The following is a 22,644-nucleotide window of genomic DNA, read 5'->3' as shown; positions in this document are numbered from 1 at the left end:
ATAATGAACTATGGAAACAATGTTACACAACAAATATAAACTCATCTCTCACAATAGTGATAATACATCTCTGACTTTTCAAGTAGCATCTCCTACTAACTTATAGATTAAGACATACATGTATGGATTCAGTAGGACAGTAGGACACTCAAACTTACATTGGATGACTTTGACGCTTTGTAGTTTACCATCGGTATGTAGGCATTATAGGGCTCATGACCAATACAATAATGACAGACTCTCTTACAAATGTCCTCAGAACTAGCCATTGTAAAATATTACCAAATGATAGGCAATTTCTGTGTTTTTAATGGATTTTGTTGGTGTAGTTTTCTTTTATTTAACTCAAATGATAGTTCTTTGTAATGTGTTGGACTGATTACAAACTCAGAAAAACGCTAACATGAATGTACTAGGCATAATTTGATTTACTGTCAAATATTACAAAGTGAGCAAGGGATTTAGAGACCTGGTAACTTGGATGGATCTGTTGACAATCTCCTTCAACTCTTAATTTCTGATATCAAGAGCTCAAAACGAGTGAAGTTGTGGCACACTTGCGCGTACAACCATTAAGAGGATATCTTCAGCTCCATTACAAGTGTCTTTATTTGGGGTCATGTGCACAACTCAGGGCACCATCAAGTCTGTTTCAATACTTTGTTGTGTCTATTGTATGCTATTGTATGCTACATGACTGCCCCTTTATATGTTGTTACACCACTCATGTGTCCAGCAAGAAGAAAATGACCCCAAGAAAATTTGCACACACATTAAATGATCACACCAACACCGACGTCCTATAAAGAATAACCTTCAACACAATGGTCTTGGCCTTCTGAGTTGGTTAAATAGCAGCCTAAATGTGCCAAGCACGCATCAGTTGAAACTTTGACCCAACATGTCCAAGAAGCAATGATCCCCCACTGCCTTTATTCTGCCCAAGAGCACGCCCATAGAACGGTCCCTTCAACTGAGAAACTCGACCTCTGAGTTGAATTCTCTTCCAGAAGTTGGACCTCTGACAATATTCTGAAAATGATACCAGCAACATGTATACGTGAGGCAATCACAGGAAATAATGACAACGACAGCTGAACCTTTGGATGGATAACACCTCACTGTGTTTTGCTACAGGTGTCATACAATCTGCTTTACCAACCATACTTCTGGTAATAACTTGTATCTATAGGGATTAAACAGAACCCACGTTGCAAGGACAGTGGCAGCTTCAACAATAATGCTCTCACGTTACGGCACTGTCAACAACAAATATTACTCTGACCAACTGTATATCTTTCAGTGATGCACGAAGGTACATGTGAAATTCGAACTTAGGAAATTCCTCAATTTCACTAATTTTGGCAGTGTATACTTTAATTCCTAGCCAACAACGAACTTGGGTGACTCTGCACGAAATTTCGGTGTCTACCCTTGCTGCTCTGGTCGTCCAATTACTCAGATAATATGTCCAATTAGCAAAGAAATACGTTGAGGTCCTTGGCTGGTTGTATAGTCAATTTCGCACCACTTCTGGATGTAGACTTGAGCCCAAAGGTAAGACTCTCCCACAAATTCACAGGTTTTTCAATGATGGAACATAGCTACATGTCCAACCAGCTTAATGGGAATGAAGTGGTGAGAATAAAATATGTCTGAATAAATGGATTCAGTATCATCAAAAACGTTTAAGACACCTAAAATTTTGAAATTTAACAACACACACGGGTTCACTCCGTGAGCTTGTGTGAGTCCTTGCATCTGCCTTGCTTGTTCATTTCATTCAAGTTTCTGCATGCTGGTGTCTAAATCATTCTTGCGACCATGTTTTGGTTATGGTATTCGCTTTGTAGGTGCTCTTGTGTTCGCTATAAAAGCATATGTCGCACTCACACATGGAGTCACATTCAATTTCGCGCAAGCATTGTCTCGATCAATGAATGGTCAATCACGAGTGCTGCGCTTGTCACTTACACCGTCGGTCAGTCATCTTGAACATGTGTGTCTAGATGGTTTGGGTCGTTTCGTCATTGAGTCATGTGGGTGCGTGTTCGTATGATCACCTATGCATCTTTCGATCATTCACACACTTAGTCATTTTGCTGAAGTATTGGTGACTGGACTCCCCTCTAACAACCGAACCATCACCTCGCTTTCCACTCGATCGACTGTCAACTAGAACAGCGCAAAATCACCAAGCTAGTCTTTCAAGTTGCACTGCCCGCAAGCAATTCAATCAACCCTCATGTTGGCCACCCAGACAGTGGGACCTGACAGTCACCCCGAGACTAACTCCCCTCAAAAATTGCGCAAAGGTCACTGACCTTACTTGCTCAATTGATTGAGGAAATTGCGTAGACAGGCTAGACTGAAACCAAGTGCCCGTCCCTGTCTCTCTCAAAAAATTGCGCAGTTTTTCTAGTCAGTCATCTCGACAGTCGACCGACTGTTCATCTCCGAAATTGCGCAGTGTTCATGAGCAGGCCTTCCTCTGCCCATTAGTCAGCTCAGCTTAGAATTGCGCAGAGATGATCAACAGGCCAACCTCCGGGCCTTTGTGCAGTTTCCCTTTCCAGCAACCCCTAGCAGCAAACTGCCAGTTCCATCTAAGAATTGCGCAGTTTCTGCTGCCATTGACTGAGCAGCCAACTGCCAGTTCCCTTTGGTAATTGCACAGTTTTGGCTGCCAGTGACCCCATTAGCGCACTGCCAGTTCCCTTTGGGAATTGCGCATTTTCAGCTGCCAGTCTCTCGGGTAGTTCCCCCAAAACACTGCGTAATCCCTGCCTGTTGACCATTCATGCAGTCCAGCCACTTCCTCTGGAAAATTGCGCAAATCTAGTTGTCCAGCCCCACTACCCGTTTGTTCTAAAAAATGCGTAGAGCATGCCTGCCTTTCCTTTCAGCATCCCAGATTGTTCTTTCCAAAATTCGCCATTTTGCCTCCCAGCCAAGCAAGACCTCGCAGATAGTCACTGTCGTCGTAGATTGCTTGTCTCCATCATGTAGTGACTCTTGCGCAGTTTTCATCAGCAGTGCCCGGAGCCATCATCCCATTTCACAACTTTGTTGCCTCACCTGGTCACCTGCATCCGAAATGATCATGTGTCGTGGTAGACTAGGAGGTTTTGGATTTGATGTTGTTTCGTCATGGGTGACTGCAGGGACATCTACACCAACAAACATGGCAAGACGATGAATGCAATGAACGAACAGAGCACATGAAAAATGATAGGTTCACCAACGGATGAACGAACGAAGCATGTGAAGTGGACAAACGTGACGAACATGCACCTTCGCAAACAGATGTGCCTGTCAAGCCTTCCAGCATGCAAGGAAGGAACAACATGCTAAAGCTTCATCAAGCGAACCAAGGACCATCGAGGACTCCGCCGACTTCGCCATGCAGAGGTGAATCTGTGATACACGATGAAGACATCCATCACCCAGTAGCACTATAGCTCGACATGCACCCCAACAACAACACAAATGTACCAACATTGTCATGTCAAGTCATGTCGAGTCATGTCACAAGTCATGTCGCCCACATCTCCATTATGGGCTTGTTGTCAATCAATGTGATGTAACGTGGAAGTCCAAGAGACCCACTTGTTGAAAAAAGAGTCATGTAAGTCGAAAAGTCATGGAAGTCAAACGGTCATGAAGGTAGTTGAACAACCACAAGGTTCAGTTTCCCCCTTGGCTTTAAATTCCCCCTCATTTGTGCATGTAAGGGACTTTTCACCTCAGCTCCTCCCACATAGCCAAGAGAGTATGTAATCTTTACTTTTAGGAGTAAGTAGTGGCTCCAATGCCCCGCTGACAGGGTTAGTGATGTATGGTGTAATGGTGTGCCTTGGAACTTTCGCTTAATTTAGAAGCCTCTTAACAGGTCAACACGTTTTCACACATGTATTGTATCTGTTGTAAGACTGATCTTTAACACTTGTAATGCATGTTTCTTAAACCCGTATTCTACATCTGAACTGTTTCATTTGTTGTAATGCATAATCTATTAATGGAAATGTGTTGTATATGTTGTTAATGCTGTCACGTCTGTGTCCACTGCTCTGTCAGACATCAAACACATCTTTCACCTTAACTTTGTTTTAACAACCGTTGCACTCGTTCAGACTGTTCTGTGAGTGTTGTACGTGTTATCTTACCTTGTATGTTATGATTGTTGCATCGGAGGGACTGCTCCGCCGGAAGTTGTCTATGTCCTTTTGTGTTGTGTGTTCTTAGCCGAGTTGGGACTGACCCATTTCAACTTGGAACTCACCTTCACCTTCTTCCCCTCGCAGTGAAAGAACCATTGACACAAGTACAGTTACACTCACCAGGCACACGAACCTCACTTCTCGAAGAAAAAGCGAAGCACTCGCCTGTGCTGACAAGCAAGAGTTGAGGCAAACCCTTAAGACAATGGCAACCAAGCCATAATACCAGATGAGACTCCCACACCAAACGGTGTGAGGTCTAGTTGGGACTTCATACTAGGGTGATACCCTGAATGTTGGTGGGTCCAACACCATCAATAGAATCGTTTGGCGGTTCTTGCTAGAAAAAGGTGTGGATCCCTTTTGAAAATAGTTTGTTGTTCTGCTTCGGTTTTTGGTCTGTAGAAGTATCGTGGTTTAAGGCATCAACTGTTGTACTGTTGCATTAGGGGACTTTTGAGGTCTAAAATGGGCTTCATAAGAAAAATGTACAACCAAAATAAACTTTATAAGAACGAATAGGATTCAAGATGATGATGTCAACCATGGGGGATGATTTACCATTTTTGGAGTAAAAAAGTAAAAAGATTAAAAAATAATAAAACTATTTTTTCAACTTGTATTTTCACCTTATCTCCCTAAGGTTTTACTCAAATTTTGAGCAGGAGTACTCGTTGGATGCAAAATTTAGTTCCTCATCCAATGAGTACCCATGTTGCATATTTTCGATAGACCCAATTACACAAAAAATGTTAGCCTCACTCTCATGTGATGAAAACAATTATAAGTCCAAAACAATTAAATTAATTAAAATCAAGAAAGTTGGATTTAATCCTACCTTTCTAGATTGAGATTGTTCCTCATGGTTCAGAGTCAGTTTAGGCTTAGTTGGTTAAGAGATTCACTCCAACTAGTTAGGCTACTAGATTAGTGTTTGGTTGAGAGATTTGCTCAACCACAGTGTCCAAGATAGACGTACTAGCTTGAGACAAACTTCCTTATGTATTTATTTGTATTATTATCATTATTTGTTGAGGACATTGATAATGAGAAGAATACAGTAAGGCTGAGGCCTTTTCTGCCATCTTTGGTTTTTCTATGTTTCTATTATTTTTTATGTGTGTTAATTGTGTTTGATATTCTACTTGTGGTATCAGAGCCATGGTGATTGTGTGTTGTGTTAGAGTATTGGATTACATTCCTATTGTAAGCAACGCGGAGAATAAACTATTTGGCATGCACTTGGTGGAGGCTAATTCTAAATATTGAGCTCGGCACATTGAAGTAGAATGAATGAGTTGAAGAGCTATGGGTTGTTGAACAACATGTGCAGATTTTGGAGTGTTTGAAAGCTTGGAGCTGTGTGAATTGTGGAGTGGAAAAGAACGCTTCTTGTAGTAAGTAGTCATGGAGTTTTGTGTGGAGAGAATGGCCAGGACCGTGGGAGCACCCAGATACAATCGTTGAGATCCATATCCTCTGTGTACAATAGGAAGATTCCTTGAGGGAAGAAAATCTTGTACATTGAATAAATTCAGGTTTGGAGGTTGTGTTGAGATAGTCCATTGAAGACAATGTGACCAAAGAAAGTTATCAGATAAATCTAAGGACATCATGGAACTCATGTTGCCGAAGTTGGGCGGGATAGTTCTTGTGAACTTATTTTTGTAAAGAAACAGAGTATGGAGATTCTTGAGACCTCCCAATTCTTTTGGTATGCTTCCATTGAGATTAGCATATGTCAGATCTAAGTATTCAAGGTTTGTCAGATTCACTATCTCTGTAGGAAGGTCGCCATCAAATTTATTGTATCCGAGAATCAATCGCTCCAATAATGGCAGCTAGCCGATTTCAGGTGGAATTTGGCCAGTCAGATTATTGCGCGACATGCCTAGAAATCTCAGGCCTAAAAGCCCCTTGAATGACTTGGGAATACTGACCTCAAATTAGCTTCCTCTCAAATCCAAATACCCCAGTTTTGAAAGCCTGCGGAGATCCTCTAGAAAATTTCCTGTGAAATTGTTGTTGTATGCTGAAATATTGACGAGTCCCTGCGCTCGACCCAAACCGCCGACAAAGAAATTGTGACATATCGAAAACTAGTAACTGGGTCAGATTTGCTATCGTATTTGGCAAAGTTGTGGAAAATTCATTGCAACAAATCTTCAAGCTTTGAAGCTCTATAAGCATCTGAATATCATCGGAAATATGGCCAGTCAAATTCATATAAAAAATATCGAGTTCAGTAATTCTTCCATAGGCGTTGCAAGTGACCCCAGTCCCGCTGCAATGCTTGCCATTATTTTCATGCCAATCGTTCAAATGGCTTGCGGGATATATTAAACAAGATTTGATTGCTCGCAGTGCCTTTCCATCGGCAGACATTAAATCATTATCAGACGTTGCAACGCATGAGACTGATATCAATTGCCCGAACACTAGTGGTATTACTATAAAAAATCCCATGCCTTCCTGCACTGTGTAATCATGACGCAAAATGGTTTGAAACTTCAACCTTAAAGTTCAGAGCGTTTGGAGTTTTTTTCTTTTTTCAATTACAAGTTTATTATCTTTTAAAATAAGCCAAGCCCAACCAAAGCCAAATTGTGTTACTGCTACTTGCTTGATTTCCTTTAGAAATTCATCATAAGCACCAAAGTTCCTTGGTAAGTTGAAGGTTGATGTACTCCACTATTTAATAAAGACATATTTTTTTCCATGTTGATGTGTCCTATATCTGCGTGAAATGGATTAAGGGGATCTTAGGTACACCATGTGTATGTTTGTGATGGTGCATGCTTCTTGATATTTCTTATTTTTGGTGTCTAGTTTTGACACTATCCTTTTAATATGGTACACATGAAGTACACAAAAAATTAAGGCAATGCATGCACATAATCAATTCCATTCAAGCTTATGTAATCAAGCAAACTACAAGCAATCAAGAAGTAGCAAGACATAATCAAGTTGTCAGACAATTCTCCATCAACATCCAATCAAGTTAATGAAGTTGTCATCTACATCAACAACATTTTCATCAATTCAACAACAATTTTTTGGAAAATGCACTTGCACCATTTTTTTTTTAATAAGCTCAATACAAAACTGTAACTTGCAAATCATAATTTGTAATTTGGATTGTAATCAAAGTCAAATTGAGTTGAATTGTAAAGGTGCATTCTCGGTTGAAACCGACACCCAAGCTTTGAATTGATAAGGAATCAATTAAACCAAGTGAATCCATTGTTTTTAAATGAGTCGTTCAAATCATTGTAAGCGTTTCCCTTTGGTGCATTTTCGATAGTATTCAACACCCTTCTTTTAATCAATTAAGAGAGTGAGTTCAAGTAAGTGCAAAGTTCCCAACATCAAGCGAGCCTGAAACTGAGCAAGTTCAACTTTAACGAAAGCAAATATTCAAACAACAATCAAGTCTATTCATATCTATAGCAAGCGAGTGTGAGTTCAAGCAAACAAGCTCAAGCATTCAAGTGAGTGAGTTATAAAAATCCAACAAGTATTAAAAGCAAGCGAGCATGAGTTCCAACAAGTTCACATGGCAAAAAACATTCAGTTGTTATAGATTCTTAACAATTTGATCCTCTCAACTGTTGAAGACATGGTGCAAATCAACGAAGCAACTCTTGTTGATATTTCAATAAATCTAGAACATGCACATGAAACAATTGAGTTCCTTCAACTAGAGTCGCAACTACAAAGAGATGAGCTGCAACAGAAGAGTGCTTCTTCCAAGTCATTCAACCATACAGATGAAGATGAAGATGTTGATTCCAAATCACTTATCCAAACAATTTCAAGTGTAGAAGTTGCTCATGATCAAATTGAACTTGCTTCTTCCAAACCAATCATCAAGCCGTGGGAAGAACTCTAAAGTAACACAAATTGACGAGGATTAGGATATGACAAAGATGAAAATAACTTGCATATCCCCGATTATTCTAAGCCGATCAAATTCATTAGTGCAAGATTTCTTAATCAAATAACATCAACAAGCCATGAGAAATTTGAAGACAAAACCCACATGCAAACATTGTGAAAGAAAATGTCACATGGAAGATCACTGTTTTGATCTCCATTCTTGTCACCATTATGACAAGTAGAATCATTCATGAGAGAAATGTTGCAAACAAGACCAACCCGCCATATTAAAGATCAATTATGCATGGATTGATCCTTGGGAATGGTCGTCAATAGTAAAACGATTGTATAAGTTTTACAACAGAATTCAATCTCACTTATTGCAGCCAACAGTGAAACGAAGATGGTACTCTCATGCACCTGAAAGTGGGAGTACAACAGTGAAACTCTCCTACACCTGAAGGGGGGGAGTTCAGAATTCAGAAATCAAATGTAGATGATTGTGTCTCCTTTCTCCCGACAAAGGGGGTAAATGATAATGGACTTAAGGGTGGTTGTCAAATTGAAAGTCTCGACAATATCAACAAAGTAGCAAGTGGACATCTTCAAATCAACCAATGGGCATCATCAACAAATCAGCCAGTGGGCATCGTCAAATTAGCCAGTGGGCATTCATCAGCAAAGCAGCCAGTGGGCATCTTCAAATTAACAAGTGGCCATCATCAACAAATTAGCCAGTGGGCATCGTCAAATTAGCCAGTGGGTGTTCATCAACATCAAAGTAGCCAGTGGGCGGTCAACATCAAAGTAGCCAGTGGGTGTTCTCAATATTTTGTCAGTGGACAAAGGATGTTGATTGTAAGTAAAGGACAGATGGATCCTTTTGCAGCTTGGCACGTGATGGAGTTGTGAAGCAAAATTTCAGAGATAACTCATACTTGCAACTGACTCATGTTCTCTTCTGATTGGAGTTTTTTCAGCATCCAACTTTGATGGTTTTTCAGGCAACGTTTTTGAGGATCAACAGTTTCCACATGAGAACTTGGAAGATGGTTCCTGGTTCTTATTTTGGACTTATCATTGAGGGGGTGAATGTTAGCTTCACTCTGATGTGATGAAAACAATTATAAGTCCAAAACAATTAAATTAATTAAAATCAAGAAAGTTTGATTTAATCCTACTTTTCTAGATTGAGTTTGTTCCTCATGGTTAGGAGTCAGTTTAGGCTTAGTTGGTTCAGAGATTCTCTCCAACTAGTTAGTCTCCTAGAATAGTGTTTGGTTGAAAGATTTGCTCAACCATAGTGTCCAAGATAGATGTACTATCTTGAGACAAACTTCTTCATGTATTTATTTGTACTATTCTCATTATTTGTTGAGGACATTGAGAATGAGAGGGATACAGTAAGGCTGAGGCCTTTTCCGCCATCTCTGGTTTTTCTATGTTTCTAGTATTTTTTATGTGTGTTAATTGTGTTTGATATTCTACAAAAAATGAGAAATACATGAAAAAAAGTGATTGCAATCACGTTTTTAATGTATTTTTCAGTTTTATGTAGCAAGGTCCATTGAAAGTATGCAACATGGGTACTCCTTGGATGAGGAATCAAATTATGCATCCAACGAGTGTTTCCATTCGAAATTTGAGTAAACCCATAGGGAGATAAGTTGAAAAAATAGTTTTTTCCTTTTTTCATCTAAAATTTGATGATGTCATCTAATGTTATTTTATTATTTCCACTATTGTTTTATAATTTCCTTATGAAGCCCATTTTAGACCTCAAAAATCCCCTAATGTGTATAGGTTTATGAAATGTCTTAAAAATTCCATCATACAACAACTGTACTAGCACCCCAACTCTACTAGCACCCCGTTAACCACATATAATGAACTATGGAAACAATGTTACACAACAAATATAAACTCATCTCTCACAATAGTGATAATACATCTCTGACTTTTCAAGTAGCATCTCCTACTAACTTATAGATTAAGACATACATGTATGGATTTAGTAGGACAGTAGAACACTCAAACTTACATTGGATGACTTTGACGCTTTGTAGTTTACCATCGGTATGTAGGCATTATAGGGCTCATGACCAATACAATAATGACAGACTCTCTTACAAATGTCCTCAGAACTAGCCATTGTAAAATATTACCAAATGATAGACAATTTCTGTGTTTTTAATGGATTTTACATTTTGCTGGTACAACACTGTTGGTGTAGTTTTCTTTTATTTAACTCAAATGATAGTTCTTTGTAATGTGTTGGACTGATTACAAACTCAGAAAAACGCTGACATGAATGTACTAGGCATAATTTGATTTACTGTCAAATATTACAAAGTGAGCAAGGGATTTAGAGACCTGGTAACTTGGATGGATCTGTTGACAATCTCCTTCAACTCTTAATTTCTGATATCAAGAGCTCAAAACGAGTGAAGTTGTGGCACACTTGCGCGTACAACCATTAAGAGGATGTCTTCAGCTCCATTACAAGTGTCTTTATTTGGGGTCATGTGCACAACTCAGGGCACCATCAAGTCTGTTTCATTACTTTGTTGTGTCTATTGTATGCTATTGTATGCTACATGACTACCCCTTTATATGTTGTTACACCACTCATGTGTCCAGCAAGAAGAAAATGACCCTAAGAAAATTTGCACACACATTAAATGATCACATCAACACCGACGTCCTATAAAGAATAACCTTCAACACAATGGTCTTGGCCTTCTGAGTTGGTTAAATAGCAGCCTAAATGTGCCAAGCACGCATCAGTTGAAACTTTGACCCAACATGTCCAAGAAGCAATGATCCCCCACTGCCTTTATTCTGCCCAAGAGCACGCCCATAGAACGGTCCCTTCAACTGAGAAACTCGACCTCTGAGTTGAATTCTCTTCCAGAAGTTGGACCTCTGACAATATTCTGAACATGATACCAGCAACATGTATACGTGAGGCAATCACAGGAAATAATGACAACGACAGCTGAACCTTTGGATGGATAACACCTCACTGTGTTTTGCTACAGGTGTCATACAATCTGCTTTACCAACCATACTTCTGGTAATAACTTGTACCTATAGGGATTAAACAGAACCCACGTTGCAAGGACAGTGGCAACTTCAACAATAATGCTCTCACGTTACGGCACTGTCAACAACAAATATTACTCTGACCAACTGTATATCTTTCAGTGATGCACGAAGGTACATGTGAAATTCCAACTTAGGAAATTCCTCAATTTCACTAATTTTGGCAGTGTATACTTTAATTCCTAGCCAACAACGAACTTGGGTGACTCTGCACGAAATTTCGGTGTCTACCCTTGCTGCTCTGGTCGTCCAATTACTCAGATAATATGTCCAATTATCAAAGAAATACGTTGAGGTCCTTGGCTGGCTGTATAGTCAATTTCGCACCACTTCTGGATGTAGACTTGAGCCCAAAGGTAAGACTCTCCCACAAATTCACAGGTTTTTCAATGATAGAACATAGCTACATGTCCAACCAGGTTAATGGGAATGAAGTGGTGAGAATAAAATATGTCTGAATAAATGGATTCAATATCATAAAAAAACATTTAAGACACCTAAAATTTTGAAATTTAACAACTATAATTTAGATTTACAATTTTTTTTTTTAAAATACAATGGAAATTTCCATAACTTTCCAAACCATTCCTCTAGCAAGTTAAACTACTACATATATTTGAAAACTCCTCTTAGCGGCAGAAATACGACCCAGTGAAAGAGGCTCTCCCATGAATGGTTCAAGAATTCTGGGTTTTCCTCTACAATACTATGATCTTCCCAAATAAATTTGAGATGCAATTCTGAGCGAATGCGAAGAACTTGGTCTCGATCCCCTGCCGAAGCGATGACTCTTCGCTGTTATGATAATGTATAAGACTCTTACTGGAAAAAAAATGTATAAATTTTTTTATAAGATTCGCCAAGGAGGAGAAGGGAACTAGTGCTCCAATTCGACACTTATTCAAGAAATTGGACTGCGCACAGTATTGGAAGAAAGAAATTTGATTTCGGTTTTACAATAATATTCGACCCGAATAATATTTTAGCCTTCCAATGTACATGCGTGCATGGTTCAGCGCAGCGGATGGGGCAGTCAGCTAACTCGCATTTTGTCGGTGTTCAAACATTTTTTTGTCTTCTGCATTGTAGTATATGCAACTGATATGACGGATGGCTAATATTCCAGTTGATATGATGATTTAAATGTGACAGTTATCAGCTTGTCTAATATGTATATAATGTAATAAAAAAAACCTATAACACTTCTGCTTGGAAACTAGGCCCTTCTTTTTTAAAAAATAAAATATTTTAGCCTCCCACAAAAATATTCGGCCACAAAATTCAAGACTCAGCGCTTTATGTTTTTATTGAATTTTGAATTTTTAATTCTGGACGACTTTTAAAAACATTGGCTCACCCTAATATTCCACGCGTTCGCCAAATATTTGGCTCTTTTGAAATATTTAATCTTTCGGCCATTTAAAATAATACTCCATTTTGCTTGATCCTTTAGAATGACATTTGGGCTTCGACCCCTATAATTTCGGCTTTTGGTCCTTTATAAATAAATCTCTAGTCCTAAATAAAAATTGCTCACGGTCTTCATTGATGGTTAGATATTATTTGGCCAGATAATTTAACAATTTGAAATAGAAATATTTTACAGGGCTTGTAGGAGATTGTTTAAGTAATTTGATCATGATTTTTCCTCGAAATTGAGCTGTAATAAACTTTAAGGTTGACAGAAAGCGCAATTATAATACCACTCTAATATGCCAAACGAGATATTTGGCTAAAATTGCAGAAATCTAATTCAATCAAAATTTCTCCATAAAATCTCTATTCAATTAATAAAAGATTTCCATGTAAAATATAACAAATAGAGTTCATGCAATTCAATAATACGATAAGCAAAAATGATCTAAATTTTTATTATAATAGATACTGAGGTTTACAAGTTGATACAATAAAATAGCTGAGATGGAAAATTGGCCTCAAGAATCTGCTCCAATGTTGCGCTGGGCCTCCAAAACTGAACTGGAATGTCCCTACTGAGCTCTCATGTGAATTCTGGATGAATTCACTAAGGGGAGATGGGTACTCACCCAATCTCACTGAATCACCCAAGGGTTTCCGTCCTGGGGCTACCAATGAAGTGGAGAACCGAGTTCTTAACCTCTCATACAAGAAGAAAAATCAAATCCAAGATGCTCTCTAATGGCCTCCTCTTCTTCTTTTTATAGATATGACAGACTCCTCTAGAAGCTCTTATTTTATTATTCTTTTTTTTTTAATCATTGAGCACATTTCCCTTAATTAAAATATTTTTTTAATGTGGGAAAATGGTAAATTGGCCACCATGCCTTCTCAGGCCATTGAAAATCCCCAATAACCATCTCATCATGTAGATTTTCTCGTTATGGTTCCAACAAGTTATTACACTAAGGTGTTCTATCAAGTATTCCTCTCAGAATGCCACATTAAGCGTAATTAAGTGAGTTAAGTACAATAATAACCTCATTTTATGGTAATTATCAAAATACAATGGAACGAGAAGTAAGCTGTGCGAAATCAATCCCGATGATGGAAGATGGAAAGTGAACTCCTCCAGACCCATAAAACATCTCAAAAATCCCCCAAGCCCACTGATGACGTAAACCTGCACCTGTGACCTATCTGCTTCCAACCTTGAAATTCCATCCTAAACATGCCATAAGGAACACCAAAAAAGAGGAACATCACAAATCCTCTCGCCTTAAGATTTCTTGCCCTCAAGCAATCCAAACATGTGGAGTGGCCCAATGCAACTGAGACCCAATGCTCGGATCCCATACAAACCACTGGGTGATGCTATGCCTCTGTGCCAACCCACCATGAATGAACCCCTCAATGCCCATATCCTAGACCAATATCTGACTATCATCAACAAATCCTCCTGGATCCCAATGCCACTAAGAATATGCATTAATGCTCTGTGGCTCCTGTTGCACTATGCTCTTGACTGAAAATATCGTGCTACCATCAGGGTACCAACTCATGATCTGCCGCCAATCCATCCCATGCCTAGATCACATCAAAGTCCTCTCAAGTTTCAATTCTTCCATGGTAAAACTCTCTCGAACTTGGAAACTCTGACTTGTAGAATCCCCCTTCGCTTGGCCTTTCCCTTCACTGGACAAATTGTATGGGTGTCTGAAATAACAACTGGATATACTTTTGATATTTTGGAACTGCTTCTGTCTTGGTATTGAATCTCTCTTGTTGTCTCCTTGTACCCTCATGGACACTTAAAGTGTAATAACCAAACTCAAAAAATTTCTCAGTTTACAATGTAATTCTGGGTTTATAAATTTAAAATCTCAGTGGGAACTTTCTTCGAAAAGTTTGAGTGAAATAATCTTGTAGGTGACTGAATTAAGTATTTCATGTCGAAATACTTAAAGCAGTCAGACTGATCCCAGGCGTACAACAACTTCCACACACATCTAGGAAGCCAAAAGCCACCCCCACAGGAGTTGTTGTATCATCGGTGGAAGCAGCAGTCCTTGCCACGCTTGAAGGTCTAGAGGAAGCTATTGAAAATGGAGAGGAACCTCTAATCTTCCTAGAAGGAAAACAAGGCACTCTTGTGATCCTGGGATCGAACTCCAGTATAGGAGGCGGAGGAGAAGGCAACGGAGGAGGTGGAGGCGGAGACAAACCGACAGACTCAGTTCTTGAACCATCAGACTCCGAAGGAGAGGAAGAAGATGAAGAAGACGAAGAAGACAAAGAGATGGCTGAACCAAATCTTGAATGGATGATTCAGGGACCATTGGCCCTCCCTTCCATTCTGCACAAGATGCCGAAGCGAGATGAGAGGATGAACATCAAGTTCAACCTTGACAACACGGTGAAGGCATAAGACCACTTAGACAACTTCTACCTACAATTGCAGACACTTGAGGTATGTTATGACGACGTAGCATGTAGACTGTTCCCATGTACCATGGACGGTTTCAACACCGAAGTCTGCTATGGCGACTAGGGTTCCAAAATCCTAAGATTCAATTCAAAATCTCTCCAAAAAATCTTTCTCCAAACTCCCAAATGTACGAACGAGGAGAGTCCTCATTTTTCTTCTTTTATGAGTTTAGGGTCACCTTTTCACCTTCCCTTCTATTTTTATTTTTTTAAATTTGCTTTTATAAAGTCACTTTATGATATTTCACTTTATAAAGTTAAAGTGACTTCTAACTTGCCTAGGAAATATCACCCTTTCTCCTTTTTGAACTTTATAAAGTTTCCTTAGGCAAATTAAGTCCCCTTATTAAATATTTCCCTGCTTTAGCCTATGAGAACCACTTTAGGCTAGCGGACTCCGTCATAAGCTTCCTATGCGGATGGGGGCATTACAATTCTCCCTGCTTGAGATTACTTGTCCTCAAGCAATTTAAATTCATGATGTTTGAACACCTATTTTCCTTCCTAGGTAACATCTTCCACTAACAAATTCCTCCATTTTACTAGGTACTCCTTGATCGTTCCGCTCCACAACTTCCTTTCTCTTGTATCTCGGATCTTCTCGAGAGCTAAGACCAATTCTCCCTTGTTATCCAATGGTGGAAGCTCCATGGAAGCAAAAACATGTTGTCTCAAGGCCTTTTGAGGCACAAAACATGAAAGATGTTGTGAATATTACATCCCTACAAAAGCTCGAGTTCATAATCCACTCAAGGTCTTGACTGGCCTGTAAAATACGGGTTTTAAATTTTCCACCCCTTTGGTTTTGAGTGAAGAGTGCTTGTGTGGCTGAAGATGAAGGTACACCATATCTACCACTTCAAAGTTTCACTCCACCCTGTGTTTGTTTGCATACAATTTTTGTTGGTTCTAAGCCTTATGTAGATTTTCCTTCAGGACTTTCAGAATGTCTTGGTTCTCTTGGATCCCGTCTTTGACTAGTGGTGCCTGAATGTCCCCAAATATCACGTCTGCAAAAGTTGGGGCATCATATCCATATAATTCTTTGAAGGGATTCATACCAATGGACATGTGGAAAGTTATATTGCAACGATGTTCCCCCAGATGCAACCACTTTACCCATGTCTTTTGTTGGCCGGTCACATAATTCCTGAGATATACCTCCAACCACTTGTTGACTATCTTTGTTTTCCCATCAGTTTGTGGGTGATAGCTAGTGCTTGGAGTTATCTCAGTCCCCACAGGTATGAAAATATCTTGGGAGAAGGCACCCATGAACCTGCTATCTCTATCACTGATAATGTTTTTTGGCAACCCGCGCAATATGAAAACCTCCCTAAAAAATAGCTCGGTCGCCTGTGAAGCTGAATATTTTGATGATATGGAAATGAAGTGGGAAAATTTTGTGACCCGATCTACCACCAAATATATGTAATCTTTACCCTGCTTTGGTGGTAAGCTAGTAATAAAGTCCGTGGAAATGCTCTCCGACTTCTGCTACGGGATGGGGAGGGGTTGCAGCAAGCCTGCTAGATGGGTATGCTTTGTCTTGTTTTGTTGGCAAGTGTTGCACTCCCTCACAAATTTCAACACATCCGACTTGAGGCCTTTCCAAGTGAACCTCTCCCTGACCTTCCTGTAGGTCTTTAGATATCCCAAATGTCCTGCTAAGGGTGAGTTGTGAGCTGCCTACATGATTCTCTCTTTGAGTTTTGATTCTGGTACAAGATAGATATGATCTTTATAGTAGATAATGTCATTCATAACCCAATACCTGTCATCATGGATCAATCCATCTAGAATCTCACAAGCGAATTTATTCTTTGAATACTCCACCAACAATAGCGACTTCCAATCTTCCATCATCTCTATGAGTGAGAAAGTGGGTGGCATTCTCGATAGAGCATCAACCACTACATTGTTCTTTCCCTTGACGTAATCTATCTCAAAGTTGTAGGCCTGTAACTTGCTTATCCACTTTTGTTGCTTCTCATCGAATTCTTTCTGCTCCATGATGAATTTCAGGTTGTTGTGGTCCATTTTTACCTTAAATCTGCATCCTACCAGATACTACCTGAATTTGGCCAATGCATGCATTATGGCCAACATCTCCTTATCATATATTGAATAGTGCAACTCATAATCTCTAAGTTTGCAACTTGCAAATGCTATGGGGTGCTCATTCTGCATAAGGACTGCTCCTATTCTTGTTCTCGAGGTGTCACATTCTAGCACAGATGGCCGAGTTAAATCAGGTAAAGCAAGCACAAAGCAAGTTCTCATCACCTCCTTATTCCTTTCAAATGTTTCCTTTGCTTTCTTTGACCAGATGACAGCTCCCTTTTTGGTGAGATCTGTAAGAGGATCTGTTAATTGTGAAAACCCCTTAACAAATTTTTTGTAGTAAGTGCAAAGTCCAAGGAAGCTCTTTAACTTTGTGACATTCCTTAGGGAGGGCCATTCAATGATTGCCCAAATTTTCTCTTGATACACTTGTACCCCATCGTGATTAATAACATGCTCTAGATAGAGCATCTCCGTCATGCCAAAGTCACACTTGGACTACTTTTCATACAATTCCTTCTCCTCCAGATCCCCAACACCTCATTCAAGTGCTTTAAGTGCTCTTCCCATTTCTTGTTGTAGACCAATATGTCATCAAAGAAGACCCAACAAGTACTTCCACAATTGCTTATTAATACATGGTTCATACAATACTAAAAAGTCCAGGATCATTGGTCAACCAAAATGGCATAAACAAAAACTCGTAGTGCCCATAGTGGCACCTGAAAGCTGTCTTCAGGATGTCCTTCTCCCGAACCCGGATATGATGGTAGCCAAAACGAAGATCAATATTCGAAAAATATTTGGCCCCTTTCAACTCATCCATCAACTCATCGATCCTGGGAATAAGATACCGATTCTTGATTGTTTTCTTATTCAGAGCTCAATAGTCTATACACATACGCAAGGTGTCGTCCTTCTTAGCCATCACTATTGCAGAAGCGAATGGACTATAGCTCGGGCGAATATGGCCCAATCCTAATAGCTCCTTTATGGCCTTCTCTATTTCATCTTTATAGAATTTGGGATGCCAATAAGGAGTGGTTATAACTGCATGCACACCGTCCTCAAGTTCTATGACATGTTCAAAGCCTTTATCTAGTGGTCTACTTGGAGGAATGTCAGCAAAAAAAATATGATGTTTACGAAGTAATACCTATATGTCCTCTAAGTTTTGTCATGGCTACTCCTGTTTCTTGTTTTCTATAATAAGGCACTCCACTTCCCACTCAATATCACCTCGTATCAATACAAGCTCCATGTGGTTGAATGATACAAGCTTGGGAGAGTATTTATGCATGGCTCTCAAAAACTACTCTCTTACCATCTACTGGATCATTGAACTCCATCTCCATGTTTTCGTGGTCCGTGTTGTACTTTTTGATGTAGTAAATCCACTGACAGCCCAAAACCACATTAGCATTTGGCATATCCACCACGAAGAATTCATCTATCACTGTGTAGTTCCCCATGGTGAGATGTAGCTTAGGAATGTACTTGTTGTAGTCCATTTGATGTTTCCCTGGTATGATGAATGTAAAACTATCGAACTTCATTGTAGGAATTCCCCTCCATTCCCCCAATTCATCATGTATGAAGTTGTGAGAAGCTCCAACATCAACCAATACTGTCACCTTATGCCCCTCTATAACCCCTCTAACTCTGAAAGTGTGATATCTAAGGAATCTTGACATAGAGGCTAAAATAAGAGCTCTTCCCTCTACATGCGAGGACTCACCTCCAACAGTTAGATGCATCTATCCCTGTACTTGTTCCTATATGGGTCCTTGTATCTGATCCTCATCCCCATCATTGTTGGCACTTTCTGAGTACACCTCAATGTAATGAGATTTCCCTATTTTTTATTTGCCAACACACTTGTGCCCCAGTGCCCATGCCTCATGACAACTGAAACAAAGCTTCTTTTTCCTCAACCCTTTCTGGGTCTCCTCATCCATCTTCGGTTTATCAATTGACTCCTTTTGAGGGGCCTTGACCTCTTTACCTTTCTGAGGGAAAGAATGTTTTGAAGTGAAATTATTTTTGGAAGCAACATTCTGTAAGTCCTTGGTTTTTTTGATTTTGGCATGAAGTGTGGGTTTTTTTTTTTTTTTTTTTTTTTTTTCAGAGTGTTCTTTGTTTTTTTAGTTACTTCAGCCCATATCAAATCTTCATTTAGCAATGCATCTAATTATTAACAACATTTCCAATCATAAATAGTAATTGAAGATAGAACAATATATGCAATGACAAAGGAGACAATAACACAACCACAAGAGACACTAGATTGGCCAAAGACCAAGGAAAAACCCCACTATGGGGTAAAACCCTTTCAAATCTTCTTCTTATTAGATTGTCATAAAATGTTTCAGCGAAGAGTACAATGAGCTCAATACATAATCATCAACAAATATTTACCTAATACAAATTAGAAAAAAAACTTCTAGAATTACTATACAATAGAGAGAAACTTTCTAGCCTATGGTCAATTGTGGTCAACTGCAGTCAACTGTTAAACCCTAGCTCAGAAACCTGGTTGCATTCATGAAGATAATTTGCGAGCAACTGAGCCTTCTCGATTGCTCCCTCGGACACTGTAAGTGAGCAATTGTGGTCCCCAGACTGCGAAACCCTAGCTAAGAACCCAGTCGCTCCTTGATGCACTGTGTGCGAGTAGTTATCACTGCCCAGTCGCTCCCTGAAGCGTGGATAGCGAGCGACTAGGGTCAAGATCTTGCGGAATTTTCTTTGCTGCTTGGTTGCTTCCTTCGGGCAGTTTTGTGAGTGGATGCGTCTTCTAAGTCTCTCTCTAGAGCCTTGCGAGTGAGCGACTGCAGTCGAATTCGTCTTGTGACAAGCGTGCAACCAGAAAAGAGAAACCCTAGACAGTGTGAGCCTCAGACCTGTAATTTCAGTGCTTCCGCGAAAATTCCTCTGTCAAACTTGTGCGAACCAAAGAATAGAAGAAGAGAAGAGAATGCTTGATGATGGTGTCCAAATGAGCTTGAGGTCTCTTGTATTTATAGGCTTCCATGAGGGTCCACTTGATGTTGAGGCTGACCTGTCTAATTGTACATATCTGTGAGGTTGACCTGTCCCAATGTATATGAGAGGGTTCATAAATTCAAAAACCAACTTCTTCTTGTCCAAATGGGGTGATCCTTAGGTCGATTTTGGTCCTCTCGAAAAGAGGAATCCAATGCAATCATCATCTCTGTCATATGAGCTATCTAATGTGGAATTTGACCCTAGTTGCATAAATTAGCACTCCCTCTCAACTAGGAAGAATTCCACCTGCCAATATCATCATGTCACCTCATGTCAATCTCTACTCAACTCTATCTGCTGAAACATTCTCGAATCTGAAAGAAGAATAATTGGGGAGCATTAACTTCCACCCTCTACCTCATGGGAGAGTCAAATATCTCAAACCCATATCAAGCAATAGAATATCCAAATACACAAGGGAGCACATCTCAACCCTAGAATCACATCAGGGAGCTCATTCTCAACCCGGAACCACAAAGGGGAGAAAATATCAACCCAATCCTATTGCATACCGATTTTCTCATTAGTGACCCTCAAGAGTCATGACGTAGAACACCTACATCATAGTCAACTTGGGTTTTACACCCCAAGTACACTCTCAACCCATTGGCCAAACGGGGAGCAGTATTCCCAACAAGCTTGGCTTGTGGGTATGATGTCAATTGGGGTATACTCTTTATAGACTAGATAGGGGAGAATTATCTCCAAACCTATGCATAGATATGGGAGCAACATCTCCAACCCTATGGGTAATAGATAGGGGTAATACCCTTATTTCTAGAGATCCCTCAATCCCAGGAGCCCCCTATCTCATTTCCTCACCCTGGGAGATAAACAAGGGGGAAGAGATGGCTGAGTGTCCTTGATTAGCGCTGCCCCTTATTAGGAGGGGTCACATCCATTAGTCCAAGCTATTCTCTGAAGACCAAGAAATTCCCTTTCAGCAAAGCCTTGGTGATAATATCTTCAATCTACTCATCTATCGATATGTGATAGAGTCTAACGACTCCTCTCTGCACCATGTCTCGAATGAAGTGATATCAGATCTCAATGTGCTTGGAATTGTCATGAAATACAAGATTCTTTGCCAGACGAATCCCACTCATGTTATCGCAATATATCACTGTAGTATCTAGGACTTGCTCAAATATATATCCAAAGAGCTTCCTTAACCAAACTGCTTCACAACTAGCCATGCTAACGACAATATACTCTGCCTCGATGGTACTCAATGCTACAGACTTCTGCTTCCTGCTCATCTAGGATATCATGGAAGATCCAAGACTAAAACAACATCCAAACGTATTCTTCTTGTTGATAACATTTCCTGCCAATTCGACATTGGTGTATCCATGAAGTTGAACATCTACGACAGAGTATCTCAGATCAAGTGTGATCATCCCATGCAAATATCTCAATATGTGTTTGGAAGCGATCCAATGCGCATGGATAGGCTCGGTCATGAATTGACTAAGCGTGTTCACTGCATAGCATATGTTTGGATGGGTGTTCACTAGGAACGCTAAAGCCCCAATCAACAGTCTATACTCGGATGGATTCGCCAAATCGGGTCTCGCAACTTCTCCACATAACTTCTTGAAGTTCATTTCCATCGGTGTGGCCATGGACTTGCATTCTATCATTCCAAATCTCTCTAAAATATTCACAACATATTTTCCTTGTGAAAGGAAAATCACACTAGGTCTTTGCCACACCTCAAGACCTAGAAAGTAGTGCATGAGTCCAAGGTCCTTCATCTTGAATTTAGAGGCTAGTTCCCTCTTGCACTTGATAATCAAAGGCTCACTACCTATTAAGAATAGATTGTCAACATATAAAACCAAAATCAACGACATACCTTGGACTAACTTGAAGTAGAGGTTGGGATCTGGAGTGCTTCTTGTGAATCCAAGCTTTATCGAATAACTACCTATGTAGAAGTATCATGCTATGGGGGCTTAATTTAATCCATACAATGCCTTCTTCAACCTGCAAACTTGTGTCTTTCGATCCTTAACTTAAAGTCCACAAGGGTGCTCAACATACACTTCTTCTTGTAACGTGCCATGGAGGAATCCAGTCTTTACGTCCATTTGATGAAGATTCCATCCTTGAATTGCAGAAAGGGATATTATCGAACAAATTGTTGTGTATCGAGACACAGGTGAAAATATATCATCTTAGTCTTCTCCCTCTTTCTGGGAGAAACCTCGAGCCGCAAATCTTTCCTTGTATTTCTAAATGCTACCATCAATTCCATGCTTGATCTTGAATAACCACTTTGAAGTTGCGACATATTTCCCCATCGGTCTCGACACAACATCCCATACATTGTTATTCATAATCAATTCATTCTCCTTGGCCATAAAATATTTATAAACTTGTTCTTTTACGACTTATTTGAATGTGGAAATTTCAACTTGTA

This window comes from Pinus tabuliformis, chromosome J (assembly GCF_031772625.1).
Source record: "Pinus tabuliformis cultivar Carrire ecotype Pingquan chromosome J, CPIR1, whole genome shotgun sequence".
Lineage (NCBI taxonomy): Eukaryota > Viridiplantae > Streptophyta > Pinopsida > Pinales > Pinaceae > Pinus > Pinus tabuliformis.
This window is presented reverse-complemented; position numbering follows the sequence as displayed.